The following is a 15,181-nucleotide window of genomic DNA, read 5'->3' as shown; positions in this document are numbered from 1 at the left end:
ATGGTGGTATATCCTAGCCATAAGTCCTTCTAGTGCTTCTATGTGAGCCACTGCCGCAGCATGGCAACTGACAGACAGGTGGTGTGGTTCCATCACCAGGAAGTGAACCCAGGCCGCTGAAGTGGTGAGATCACTGAACTTCAACCACCAGGCCATTAGGGCTGGCTCTATTTTAGCCAGTTTTTAGTATAGGTGGATTATAAACTCTGAGGACAAGGATGTTTAATTTCTTTGGTCATGCAGCATCTAGCACAGTGCTGAACACATATTAGCCTCTCAGCTAAACTTTGTGAACTATAAATAGTGATTCTTACCTAAGAGGAAGCCCTTACCTTATATTCAAATATAACAAAATCCCAAATATATATTTTGATCTTCCCAGCAAACTTTGAAGGATATAGGGTAGGGATTATTAACTCTATTTGGCCAATAAGGAAAATGAGACCTATAAAGGTTAAATTACATATATATATATATATATATATATATATATATATACTTTTATTTCTCAAAGTGTAGTTCTTAGATGAGCAGCAGCATCTCATCACTTTTGATCTTGTTAGAAATGCAAAATGCAGTATTTCAACTGTACCCCACATCTGCCCCAGAAACTGTATGTTAACAAAGTTCCCAGCTGATTCCTATGCACATATACCTAGACTAAGCACTCAGAAGAGTGCTCTTGCATACTGGCTCCCTAATATACCATGCTTTCATATTTCAAGATGTGAGAAACTAAGACAGTATCCTAGTTTCTTGGATCTAAGAAATAACAGAAAAAAACCTTTGTTCCAGTGTGTTTTTTCTCCTTTATTATCCAATTTTATTGTCGCCATCTTTTCACAAGACAAATAGGATGAGCATTGTTATGCCCTTATTAATGATAAGTTAATGAAAGTAGAGATAGGGGCCAGCCCCTGTGGCCTAGTGGTTGGGGTTCTGTGTGCTCCACTTCAGTGGCCTGGGGTTTGTGGGTTCAGATCTCTGGTGTGGACCTACGGCACTCATCAGCCATGCTGTGGAGGCATCCCACATACAAAGTAGAGGAAGACTGGCATAGATGTTGGCTCAGGGCTAATCTTCCTCAAGCAAAAAAAGAGGAGGATTGGCAATGGATGTTAGCTCAGGGTAAATCTTCCTCACCAATAAATAAATAAATAAATAAATAAATGTGCAGGTAGCTGATTACTGTTTTAACCAGCTTTAATGTGTATTAGAGACACATTGGTCAGTTGAGATTTTTATATTAGTTTATTTTCCTATCACAGTCAGTTAAAGGAGATGGGAAGAGATAATGATCTGATAAATTCAGACCTCTCTTATAATATATCTAGGTGTTTCTGGCTCCTGAACACTACACACACCCCCACCCTCATCAAGCAGAATTCATGAAAAAATGAGCAAAATTAGGGTTTAATCTTGAAGTGGCTGAGTAACTTTGTGTAAACCCAGTCTATAGTTATTTAGGAGGACCTTTTAACCTCTAAAATTTCTACTTGCAAACAATGCCCAATTACCAACAATAAAGAAAGTAATTGCAAATGATATCTTATTTTTAGTTAAAAAATCAATAAATTAAATTAATTTTTCATAGCAAGGTAAGCAATTTAATTCTCTTTTTAGTAATATACCATTTTAATCTGCTAAAGAAATGGTACCAGTGGATAATTAAACAAGTATTTCATATTCATGTGCAGAGCAGTGTAACTGGTTAGATAAAATTATTCATATCTACTGCTCCACATTAATTCATTATCTATGATATTTTATTATTTTATTCTGAATATTATTCCATAAAACCAAAAGCACATTAACTTTATTATATTGTAAATACTTTCCTTCTTCAAGGTACTCCTCCCTATTCCTCCATCTTCAGCAAGCTATGCAGAGATACTTGTGCAGATTTCCATTAATCCTGAATTTGCTAGATGGTATCTGAGGCACAGTGGGTTTCCGCAGAAATTAATTTGTCCTGACAACAGGCCTAAAGATTGGAGTCCAGGGATCACTTGGCAAATTCCCTTTAAACCGAGGACAATAATAAACAGAAAACTGATAACAGTTCTAAGAGACCACACAGAGGAAGAACCAAGAATAGACTTCCTGTGTGTCTATCTATGAATACTTCTTTTAAACTAGCTTTCAGAAGTTTTATGCTTGTTAGGATTTGTATGTATTTTGAGTGTGTTCACGTTACATCATTCAGCAGATACTACAACTTACATTTCAAACTAATTATTTTAAGGTAAATAATAACTTTAATTAGTTAACAAAAGCCCATTGTGGCTATTGAATAACAGTTATTAATTCATTTTTAATATTTAAATCTTTGAGAGCAATTTTTCAATATTCTATTGTGATTCAAAATTCATAATCTGTTTACCCCTACAGGAAAGCTTTAAGGTAAAATTTGATATATGCCAATAATGAATCACGAATCACTTAGTAGTAGTTTAGTATTATATAGTAAAGAGCAATATTTTATATGTTCATTACAGTTTTCCATTCAAATTTAGAATTTAGTTTACATAACATTTTTATATAACAGTTTATTGAATTCCAAGAATGAAAATGTCTACGTGGCAGCATTACTGCAGGTTTATTCTTACACTGCTTTTCTCATGCTAAACTATTAAATGAGCATTGTTAATCCTAAGATTCATATTTATGCTGTATTTATACTACATGTATTATATGCTTCTTGCATTAATTTTTGTTTCTGTTTTAATGGCTAACCCACCATGTGAAAGGAAAGATCATAGTCAATTTGGTAATTGGAAATGTTGAAAATGTGTAACCTGACAATATGTTTGAAAACACCATTCTTTGTTTATTAGTGACCTCTAAGTTCCCTTTCAGTTCCATGATTTTCTTTGTATATGTGATAAAATCTACCAAGAACTTTCTGCTTCTTCATCCTAAAGAGCTGTAATACAGTAAGTAATGAGATTTGAGATATGTGGATGATAGAATTTAAAACACAGGAGGAAAATTTGAAAACAAAGCCTAATTTTTATTTCAGTGACCAGAGATGTATGCTAAGTCAGAATTTTAATGCACACAAAGGGATATGTGAATATATTTTTTAAAGCAAAGTAGAGTGTTTGACAAGCATAACGATGTATGTAATTGCATGAGTCATACATGATTATCTCTACCATCTCAAGTTTTTATTTAGAATGAATTTCTGCTCTGTTTTTTTAACACAATCATTGCAAATCTCTCATAAAACGTATTATCCTTCCTCACACAAACTTTTCAAGGAAAACATGAATATCTTGTGATAAGCAGAAATATTAAAGTTGTAAATCTGCGGATCCTAGGGAAAAGAGAGGCTGGATTTACTGACCCAAAGTTCCAATGCACAGGGAAAACTCAGGGGAAAGGGTCATGTTGTGGGAGTTTTTCTGTCACTATGTAAGGGTGAGTGGCAGTTTGTCAGCATCTCCATAGCTAAGATCTTGAAAGGGGTGTCTCTAGCATTTGAGCAGCATGATATGTATGCTTAAATGGAAATTTCTGTCTACACATTTCCAATTCAAACATTTTTCATGTACTGGAAAGTAACCAGGTATCCACTAAATTTCAAATTTGAAACAATACATTTTCTTAACGAAAAACAATACTATATATTAATGCCTATCAATGAATTGTGTGGAAAAGTTAACATATTTCCATGGATTTACCTTCAGCAAACTATTGAACTAGTGCTGTTCACATTGATCCTTTGATATGTTTATTGCACAGGGAACAATTAAAACAATTAGTTTCTGTTCTTTGTAATTAATTCTTCTATCTTTTTATACCAAATTAAGTTAGACTACCATTCCTCTTAACACATAGTTCTGTAATAGACCAAAAACACATAATATAAATTCTGTTATACACAATCAATTCATGCCTTTCAGCCACAGATGCTAAATATTTTCAGTTTAGACTAGAAGAGTCAATATACTTTTTTCAGTTATGTTATCTTTCCAAGCCTACTTATTTATTTGAATTGACTATATATTACCTGATGGTCTTTTGACAGCAAAAAGAAACTTTTGAATGTTTTTTCCATTTGAATAAAGGCTCGTATATGCCTAACTCTGTGTCCTAAAGGCTGATTTCCCTAGGGAGTCATTATCATGCAGCTCACATTGTCATTCACCTACACTGTTGAACTTGCTATCAAATAACCTGAAAAACAGTACAAGTTATTTTGTGTCATAGGGCAGATTTATGACAAACTAAGTTTGAAACAAAATAATGAATTCTTGACATTTATCCTGTCTCTAATAACATGACTACTAATTCCATCAGATTTAATTTTAAATAAGGAAGTTACATTTCCCCTCCTTACATCATCTAGAAATTCCTCACACATTTCTTAGTTGAATATGTTTTATGACTATATGTGTTTCCCTATAAAGAATAAAAATGACAACATTTTTCTTTAAGCCACCAAACTAGTTACCAGAGATCATCATGACCTTCTTATTTGGATTAAACTTTGGAAGCCCTTTTCAGTCTGTGAAATTAAAATAACTAACCATCTTAAAACAACTTTCAGAGACAGTAGTTCCCTGTAAAAAATGAGAACTGTGTTACATTATTGCATAATTTTAATGGTGTACATTATGAAAATATACTCTACAATAGTGAAACAAAAAATTCTAAGCAGACATGGTGCTTTTAAAAACTTTTTGGCTGTTGATCCCCTTCTGGTCCATTTGAGAGCAGGATGCATCTGTGTGTGCATGTTGGTGGGAGGCAGAGATAGGACAGGGGGAGTGTAGAGGGAACATAGTGGTTGGTAGACATAGTTTCTGTAAAACGCTTCTCAGAATTAGGAGGAATTAATCCTTGAGGTTTGCTTCCTGGGCCCTTTAGATTGCTGCCGTGATGAAGCTCCAGTGTGTGAAGCTGCAAACAGGGAAGAAAGTGAGGATGCAGGGAAAGAAAGAAAGTTCCTATCATAGTTCAGTGGTAAGAAGTCACTTAAAATCCAAGAGAACTGTAGCATGGTATTTGAGTACATATATTTGAGAAAAGCTTATATTGTCATAATAAAAAAAAAGTAATGTTTGAGAAAAACAATGGTATTTATAAGAATGTTTATTAATTCAATCTACTGGAATTCACTGATTTAACTAATTGTTTTGATATTTTTCATGTCAAAAATGATAAGATTTAATTCCTTTTAGATTTCCAACTGATTTTTATTTTTTGTTTTTAAGATTTTTTGAGGTATAATCGATATACAAAAAATTGCACATTTTTAAATGTGTGCATGTTGATGAGTTAGGACATATACATACACCCGTGATATCACCACAATCAAGTGAAATATATATCCACTGTATCTATCGCCTCCCCAAATTTTCATTTGTTCTTTTTTTTGTGGTAAGAACACAGTATGACTTTGTTTTTGTCATCACTTTTAACAGAACATGGCAATAGCAAAATCAGTAAATTACTGTAAAGTTTACAAAATGTTTTCATTCATTCTTCAAGTATTTATACATTGGCTATTTTATGTCATTCACTGTGCTCTTTGTCAGAGATATAGTAGTACTCTCTACAAGACAGTAGGCATTCACTACTCTCAAGGAGCTTAGTCATAAGAGGAATGACAGACATTAGAAACAATAACATAAATTATCAATTTAAATGAAAATTAATACCCCCCCAAAAATATGAGATGCTTCTCAGAAGACTGTGTAACCAGGGAAACTTATGGTGCTTGAAGAGCAGTCAGGAAAGGTATTTGAAATTTTTCTTTGAAATTCACAACCTCTGCATGGTAGTAAGATCCAGTGCTATTATTATTCTTATTTTGAACATGTACTAATTGAGGCCCAAGAAAGTGGCAAGACGGAGATTCAAACCTAGATCTTTAAGATTTTTACTATGCCATGCTCCTTTCCTGACAGCAATAATTTAGCAATTGAATAGTATGGTAAATTCCTCTAAAATTACTCCTGACAGATTTGTATACTACCAGAAGCTGATTTTTTTTGCCTTCTCCAGATCATCTCTTCACCTTAAAAGCTTATACTATAAGTAAGCTATCTTCTTTTATGTTACTACATTACTAACAACGAATAATATTGAACAAATGAATGAATGTTTGGAACTTTAAATTGTCATATCAGATTTTATGAGAGAAATTAATTTCAGAATCAGAAAATAATTATAATATTTGCATTAATGGAGTAAAATATTTTCTTCTTCTCCTTTACCTTTCTTATACTATAATATATACTCTCCAAACACACTCTTTTAAATGTAGTACATGCAATGAAACAGAACAAAGGAATGGTATGATTTTTGTATCTTTTCAAAAAGAGAAAGAAAAACAAAGCAAAACATACAGACATACAAACCCAAAGAGGTAGGATATTTTTTTGCAGAGCTTAGAGTGGTAGAAGACAGAAGGTAGGACGAAAAAAGTGGAAAGGCTCTTTCCTTTTTCTTATTCACTGCAAACTGCTAAAAACTCAAAAGAAAAGCCTGTTCAATGAAACAATAGTTCCTCCCACACCAAAGTGTCTTTCACATCACTATGAAAAATCAGCAGCAGGGCCAGAGGTAATATAATTGAATACTACATTGAATAAAAGTTAAAGTTGAAAGGAAAGTGTTATTGTTTTTCGCAGCTAACTTTACAAAGTGGATGAAGATGAGTTATTCAGCATGTGCAAGGAATGAAACCATGGAGAAGGCTCTACTGTCTTTTGTGTATGTTACAACTGGCAGAATCTGTGGATTCCAACAACTGTCCCAGCCAGTAAATAATTACTCAATTAAGTTATTTGACAGAGTTGATTATTTTGTTGATTGAATTGACTAGTCAAGGAAATATTTTGTGGTTCCCCATTGTAGTGAAGGCATTGTGTCTAAGGGAGATAATACGAACTTTTCTTTTCTTTTGGTGTGGAAGATTGGCCCTGAGCTAACATCTGCTACCAATCTGCTTCTTTTTGCTTGAGGAAGATTGTTGCTGAGCTAAGATCTGTGTCAATCTTCCTCTATTTGGTATGTGGGATGCTGCCACAGCATGGCTTGATGAACAGTGTGTAGGTCTGCACCTGGGATTCAAACCAGTGAACCCCGGGCCGCTGAAGTGGAGAGCATGAACTTAACCACTACGCCACTGGGCTGACCCCAAGAGAATTTTGTTCCATTCACATCAGACTACACCTTGAGTACTGGGCTCGGTTCTGGGTGCCACCATTACGTGTTTAGTAATATTTAAATTTTAGCACTCATGTAATTTTCTGTCATTTAGAAAAAATAACATTTTTCGTCTGACGTTTACTTCTGTTTTATTTTATCTTACATATGGAAATACAGAAGAAGGGAACCATAATCTTCTTGATACACTGGGCCTCTAAAGGACTAATCCAGCTGTTAGTGTCACACTTGAAGAGAGTCATTGATAAACTGAACTCTATTCAGAGGGGTGAAAATATTAAATGAATCAGTCATGTCAGTCACTATAAAAAAAGACTTGAAGTGGTGACAGAGTGACCAAGATGATGGAGATGAAGCTGGCCCACATCACATGAGGGTAGCTAAAGAAAATGGAGGATATTTGGCTTGGGAAAAGATTACTTTGTTTGTGCACCAAAGGCTTGGGAGGCAGGAGCAAAATAGATGTCTTCTAAATCAAAGGACTATCATATAGAAGAAGGATTCAACTTGATCTTTGACTCCAACAGACAGAATTAAATCAATAGACAGAAGTTAAAGGGAGGTAAATTTTGTCTAAACTCAAGGAAGAACTTTAACAGTCGTAGCTGATCAAAATGGAATGGATTGTCTCAAGAGATAGTAGATTCTCTGTCACTTAAGATGTTCAAACATCTGGGTAACTGCATGGAGGGCTGTTAGAGAGAAGAATCAAATATTGGTATAATGAGAAAAACAAATAATACTTATAAAATGCAGTGAATCTTCATGCAGCTAAATTTGTTCACTCTTTTTGGTTTTAAAATGTCTTTTCCTCTTTTGAAATGATGGTGTTAACAAAATTCTGTATGTTCTTACTTAGCAAAACAAGTTGGCAACTCAATGTTAGTCTCTTCATAAACATTTGCAAAATAAAAGCAAATTTACTGGGCTGTGGAATTGCAATTTTTGGCAACACTGGATTAGATGACCCTCAAGTTTCTTTCCTGTGTTGAGAATCTATGACTAAAATTTTTGAGAGCGTGACAGAAAAGCATGGAAGTCTCTTTATAATCATTAATGATTTTGTATGAATGAGTTTATCAGATTGTTTTTTCCTTTTCAGGCTAGGCCTGATCCACCTAAAGGCTTTATACCTCCAGCAAAGGAAGGAGGTATTGCAAAGAGAGACAAAGAATACAGGGCATATCTAAATTAGACAGGTCCTGCTTCAAAATTTTACTACTGCTAGCTATATTCTGTGTTCTTCTCCACTGTCTTACTATGTCTCTTTGAATTTCTCTGTGAAGCATTTTTCTGCCTTAATGTCTCTACTATTTTATGTTGTTTTGTTTAATTCTTCAATTTTATTTATTTGTTTGTTTATTTTTGCCAGAAAAGATTTGCCCTGAGCTAAGACCTGTTGCCAATCTTCTTTTAATTTTTTTCCTCTCAGAAGCCACAGTACATGTTTGTATATCATAGCTGTAGGTCCTTCTAGTTCTTGTATGTGAGCCACCACCACAGCATGGCTACTCATAGATGAATGGTGTGGTTCCACCCCTGGGAACCAAACCCTGGCTACAGAAGTGGAGCATGCCAAACCTGAACCACTAGGTCATCTGGGGTGGCTCAGTACTATTTTAAATAATTATTCTATTGGAAGGTGTCTTTAGAAAATATGTCAATGTTACTAGTGAGTGAATGATTCCATGCATATGAAAGAGTTATTTGGGGGATTGTATTTGCAGTATCAGTGTCTTACAAGTGTTATTTTACTCAAAACATTATGTTCTTGTTTGGCAGTGCAGTATGTTGAATGTGCTTTGGTGAAGATCAAATGAAACAGTTCTCAGATAAGAGCTGTAGCTGTAACCTGCGTGTCAAAACGGCTGAGAATTTCGTACCTAGACGAAAATACTTTCCTTCTATCAGATTGTTGGTTTTCACATACAGAAACAAGAAATTTTAAAAACCTCATAAATATATGTAGTGTTTATTTATAGATTTGATTAAAGATTAAGGACAAAAGCAGAAATTTTTACTGTTTCTCGTACTTAAGTCTTGAGTATTGCCACGTATGGTCGTATGGTTTCATCAAAACTTTGTTTTCTTAATCAAAATGCATACAATTTAGAATCTAAGATTATGTGACATCTTTGTAATGGTCAGAAAGCTCCATTTTTAAAAGTTTAGTTCCTTTTTTTCCCCTTAAAACATGAAGCAAAGTATCTCAATATTTGTGTCTATTAAATATAATTCTGAAGATAGTTTATGAGGAACAATTATGTAATGTATGTTAAATGCTTCAAATATGAAAATTCTTGTCACTCACTTGAAAAAACTTAGTTTCAAGGCTAGTTTTACTAAATAATGTTTTAAAAATAGTAGACATTAAGTAAATTCAGTTTGATCCAATACATTTTATTTAATGCCACTATTTGGACAGATAGGAGTGTGACAGCATCACTAAAAGTTCTGTGTTGAGTTTCCCATGAATTAAAAGAGAGGGAATTTGGTAACCAAGCTGGAAAATCTAGATGCATAAAAATTCCACAACTAAATCTACTTCCTTGAGATGCTTTCCAAAAGCAGAACCTTTCCAACTATTTTGAAACTGTCCACTTACCATTTACTCTTTACAAAAAGGTTAATGAAAATGTTTGAAAGTTAAAGTGGAAATTTTATTTCACTTATTAAAACTATCCCAACAATCCTGTCTGTCAAAAGAGGACACATTCTATTTTTATTTTTCTTTATTAGATCATGTTCCAGCAGCTGGTATCACCACAAAATAGGGAAAAAGCTGACCAACTAAAAATTAAGAATCAGAATGACATCTACCCAGTGACACACACTGCTGCTTTTCTAAGCATGTAATCCTTTTTAAAATTAATTTGATTAAAACCTCATGAGGTGCTTTTCTTATACAATTATGCTGTCAGCTCTTGCTTGAAAAGATCAGATGCACAAGTAGAAACTACATCTATTGTATTGTGGTGAATTCAATATTCTGTCAATCCTTCAATAATTATTGAGTACACACTCTATACAATGCTCTGATCTATATACTGTGGAAAACAAAGATGAAAAGGAAACGACCTTTTCTCATAGTTTGATGACAGGATTACAGACATATTGAGAAATAAATAGTTACAATATATTTAATCTCTTCTTTATTCAACAACTCTCTTTTAGAATTCTCAGAATGATAATCCACCAAAATCAACTGTGGAAAGTGTAGGCCAACTAGAGGGCAATTTTTTTTCTTTTAGACTTCCATAACTTATTGTATTTGGTGTTTCTCAGTAACTGTGATTGTCAAACCTGGGGAAACAGGAGACATTTGTTTTCATAGCCCTCTCCCTCTTATCACGTTTTGCCCCTTGGCCTATAAATACTATGTTTTCAAATTTCGTCCTGAATCTAAACTATGGGCGTCTTAAGGCTGCTGAAAGGAGTTCTCTCCATACACTTGAGTAAAAGTAGGGCAGGAGACATATCTGCTTTGCCTCTGATTGTATCAATAGTGCTCAGCACAATGCCTAGCTCATAATAGGCACTTAATAAATGATCATTGAATGAATTAATGATTAATATAGTATCTGATATAGTTAGACTTTTTTTTTCATTTTAAAAGAAGAACTTTTAAGCTTGTTTATCTAATTAATTTATAATTGTTTGGAAGAAATTGGGAAGATATTTAAATGAGGGAATCTTCCTGCAGTTCTTCGCCTATGCCTGTTCCTGCAATGGATATGCAAAAAACAGAGGTCAGCAATTAGGCATCTCACTTCTGAAATATTACTGACCCCTGCTTTAGAGCATTGAAATATCTAAAATGACAAGATTACCATTTCTGGTGATTAATTTTTTTCATTTCTAATACATTTTCTTTCAGAGTATTTTTATGGACACTTGAAATCCATATGAAGAATGATTAATGCATAATAATTGGGAATAATTACAATGGGAGAGATCAGAAAAATTATTAGCAGCAAGCGTGACATTAATTTCCAAGATAATTTATCAGGGTTCCCCTTTTTCTCCTTGCCTAGAGCCCTTGGATAAAAATGTTCTGTGTTTCACTTCACTGTGCAACTTTAAATCGCCGTGATAGATCATTTAGAATCTATCTCCCACCTTCCTTTCCTCCCTCTTATCCTCCCTTCCTTTTATCTTGTTCCTTCAAAAGACACCCCTCGTATTTCATTTAGCTCCCAAATGCTTACTTATCTCGTTGACTTTCTCCTTTAATATTTACAGGACTGGGGACAACTGGCATCTTAAACCAATTGACTTTCCTCTTTCTAATGACAATGCCAGTTTAGCCCTTCTCATCTGGCTTTCAATAACATTAGAACTCTAAGCTCAATGTTTTCTTGCCCAGAGCTAACTTGTAGCTTCAGTCAATCAGCCATAAGCTGTAGAGATACTGTTGCCTTAATTACTCATATTTCTCCCGCTGCTCATTATTCTGCTTGCCTCACCAAAGAGCTCCATTTTTAGAGAACTTCATGCCCTCCTTGTCCTTTGTATTGCTTTTTTCAAATTTGCCAGATATATAAATGGTCTTTGCTGTTAAGTTTGGCTTATGACTAAGTCTAGGAGGAAGCTAGTTTAGCAAATATTCTAAGAACCATATGTGAATGCTTTGGGAGTTGAACATTTATATGAAAAGAGAATATATTTCAATTAGAGTAGATGAATGGCTAATGCATGTAACACATTGTAACCACTAATGATTTTTCTACTTAGACATCCACAAAGTGAGTTTCTTGCATTTTACTTGGTTTTAAACTGTTAATGGAAACCATGTATGTAATCTATCTCTATTTTCTACTTGCAAGTTAGATCTTGACAAATTTTTTCTTGTTCCATTTATACATTTTAATTTACTTTAAAATAGATTCTGAAACTTTACCTCACTTTAGATTAAGTCCGAGATAGTTCTTCAGTAGTCCAGATGTAGTCTTTTGGGACTTCAGGTTTTCTATCCACTAATATACACCATTATTATTGTTATCTGAATTAATTAACTAACTAATCCTTTTGCTGATGCAACTCGAGCACCCTAGAGCAAACTGAATGCATAATGTCTCAGTTATAAGCACTAAAATTCAAATAATTTTTTAAACTGGGATCTGCTTTGTCCATTTGCAATTAAGTTTCTTTTATTAACTGATTTATTCCACCAAAAAGATAGAATTCAGACATAGGAAGTGCATTTTGTTTTTAATGCAATCATTTTTTATTTTATTCATGGGTATGCTTTTTATTTATTCATTAGTACCCTTTGTTTCCATAGTCATCATAATCAAGAAAAAATAATCAGGAATAAAGCAGTCCTTTTAACTGCACACAAGGGACAGAGAACAGCATCAAAGAACAAAGGCCTAGGAATAGCTCTTGGTTAAGCAAAGTGTATCATTCCCAGAGAGATCTGAGAATTTGTGAGCAGGCAAGGTGTGCGTCTCTTTGCCATCATCAGTTATCCTACCAAAGTAGCAGTTCTCAACAGTGGAAAATAGCTTCTGCCTTTTATCGTAGTCACCAAATCTTTTAGCTTATCCACCATTTTGTTCACAGATTAATTTTACTCTAAGAGAAGATAAGGAACTGTGAATAGGATAGGTAAAATTCACCAGTTTATATTTTGTCAAAGAATCAAACATGAAGCTGATAGCCAGGTGTAGGTAGTGACAAACGGGTTATGAGTCATCTAGGGAGACCATTTCCCATCCAATACTTTTATAAGGACAATACATAACCTGATACTGTCCCAATAAAACCAGGACTATAGTGACCTAGAGATAGAAGAATGTGAACACCAACATGCAAGTGTGAAGTAGATCTCCAAACAGAAGTTTGAATTACAAGTATAAAGGAAAATAAGATATCAGCATCAAGGAAAGATGATGATGGATCTGTAATAAAAAATCACAATTATAAATGTCCAATTCAAAAGATGCTCTGGATTACTAAATATACATTTCGTGATGCTTGAAAAACAGTAGACATGCCAAGCCAAAAAATGACTATCACAAAGTTATGACATTTACTTATATTTATTCATATTTAAAATCATTAATAATTTTATATTCCATACAACATGGATAGAATGGCTAAAAATAGTGAAATTTTTGCCAAGACCAATGTTCTCTCTTGTTGTATGGCCAGCAATCCAGCAGAGGGAGCACATGTTAGTAAATGATAACATACTAGGTGGACTAGACGTCTATGAATATCCATAATAATGTGGGTATATAAACAATAGAATTAGTCTGTGACTTAAATGTTGGCTTATACTTTATGAAGAAATTGCTATGGAGATCTTTTGCTTTTTAAAACAAATCATGTCTTCTCCTCTTTGTAGTAAAATCCTTCCTATCTGTGCATATTATTTAACTGAATTAAGAGTTTCTAATTTCTCCATTATAAGTTTCTTTGAGACGTTTTCGGGAGGAAAAAGATGGTCTTATGTGCTCTTCTCCACCAAGAATACCAGTTTTTCTTTCTGACATACTTTCCTTTTACAATTTTTCAGACATAGTATCTTCATGAAATATTTCATCCTCTAAGTCTTTCTTTATAGTGGACAGCTGTTATAATAAGTACTAAAAACTCTATATGTTAATCTTGAGGAAAGATGGAAAATAACACAAATATCCCTTTTATTTTGAAGGGATCAGATTTGGTTCTATGGAGTTGGGGTATATATTTATATTGCAAAAGATGGTCTCAATTCATGAAGATCAGACAAAATCAACATTAGAAACAGTTTGCTATTGATTTCTAGCTTTATGAAACTAAGTGAACATAGTACAAGCCTGGTTTTTTTGGTAAATAAAAAACATCCTTGGTCTTTAGTTAATTATTGCAAATACACTGCTTTAAAAAGTAAATGCATCACCAATGTCCAGAAAAAGTTTACTTACTGATTCTTATTTTCCAAAATACAGATAGCTTTTTTTTAGTAACTTGTATAAAAGTTACAAGTTCATAAAATTATAAAGAAGAAAATAAAATTTCACATATTCAAGGGGATTTTTAGGGTAGTGAAATTACTCTGTATTATACTTTAATGGTGGCTACATATCATTATGCATTTGTCCAAGGCAACAGAATGTACAAAACCAAGAGTGAACCTTAATTTAAACTATAGGCTATGGATGATAGTAACGTGTCAATGAGAGTTCATCAGTATAGTAAATGTACCACGCTACTGGGAAATGTTGACAATTGGGGAGGCTATTTATATGTAGGGGCAGAGGGGTATGTGGAAATTCTCTGTGCTTTTTGCTCAATTTTTCTGTGAAACAAAAACTTCTCTAAAAAATAAAATGTATTTTAAAATACATTGACATTATAAAAAGTAAAAAACAAAGCTACAAATAATGTATACAGTATGACCCTTTTTATGAAAAATAATAGATACATAAATGGATACTTATGTTTACAACACATATGAAAATCTGTACATCAAGATAATAGCCTGTTGATGTGATGAATTATATTAGTTGATTTTCAAATATTTAATCAGCTTTGCATAACTTGGGTAGATCCCACTTGGTTGTTGTATATAATTCTTTTTATACATTGTTGGGTTCAACTTGCTTATATATTGATGAGAATTTTTCATCTAAGTTCATGAAAGATATTGGTCTGTAGTCTTTTTTTTTCTTGTAATAATATCTTTGTCTGATTTTGCTATTAAGATAATTATGGCTTCATAGAATAAGTTAAGAAGTATTCCCTCTGCTTCTATCTTCTGAAAAAGATTGTAGAGAATTGGTATAATTCACTAGTAAACTCGTCTGGACCTGGTACTTTCTGTTTTGGAAGGCTATTAATTATTGATTCATTTTCTTCAATAGATATAGGCCTATTCAGATTGTCTATTTTTTCTACTGACTCTTGTCAGATTGTGTCTTTCGGTGAATGGATTCATTTCATCTAGGCATCAAATTTGTGGCAGTCAGTTTTTTATACTATTCCTTTAGTATCCTTTTAATGTCCATGG

The sequence above is a fragment of the Equus przewalskii genome, chromosome X (genome assembly GCF_037783145.1).
Source record: "Equus przewalskii isolate Varuska chromosome X, EquPr2, whole genome shotgun sequence".
Classification (NCBI taxonomy): domain Eukaryota; kingdom Metazoa; phylum Chordata; class Mammalia; order Perissodactyla; family Equidae; genus Equus; species Equus przewalskii.
This window is presented reverse-complemented; position numbering follows the sequence as displayed.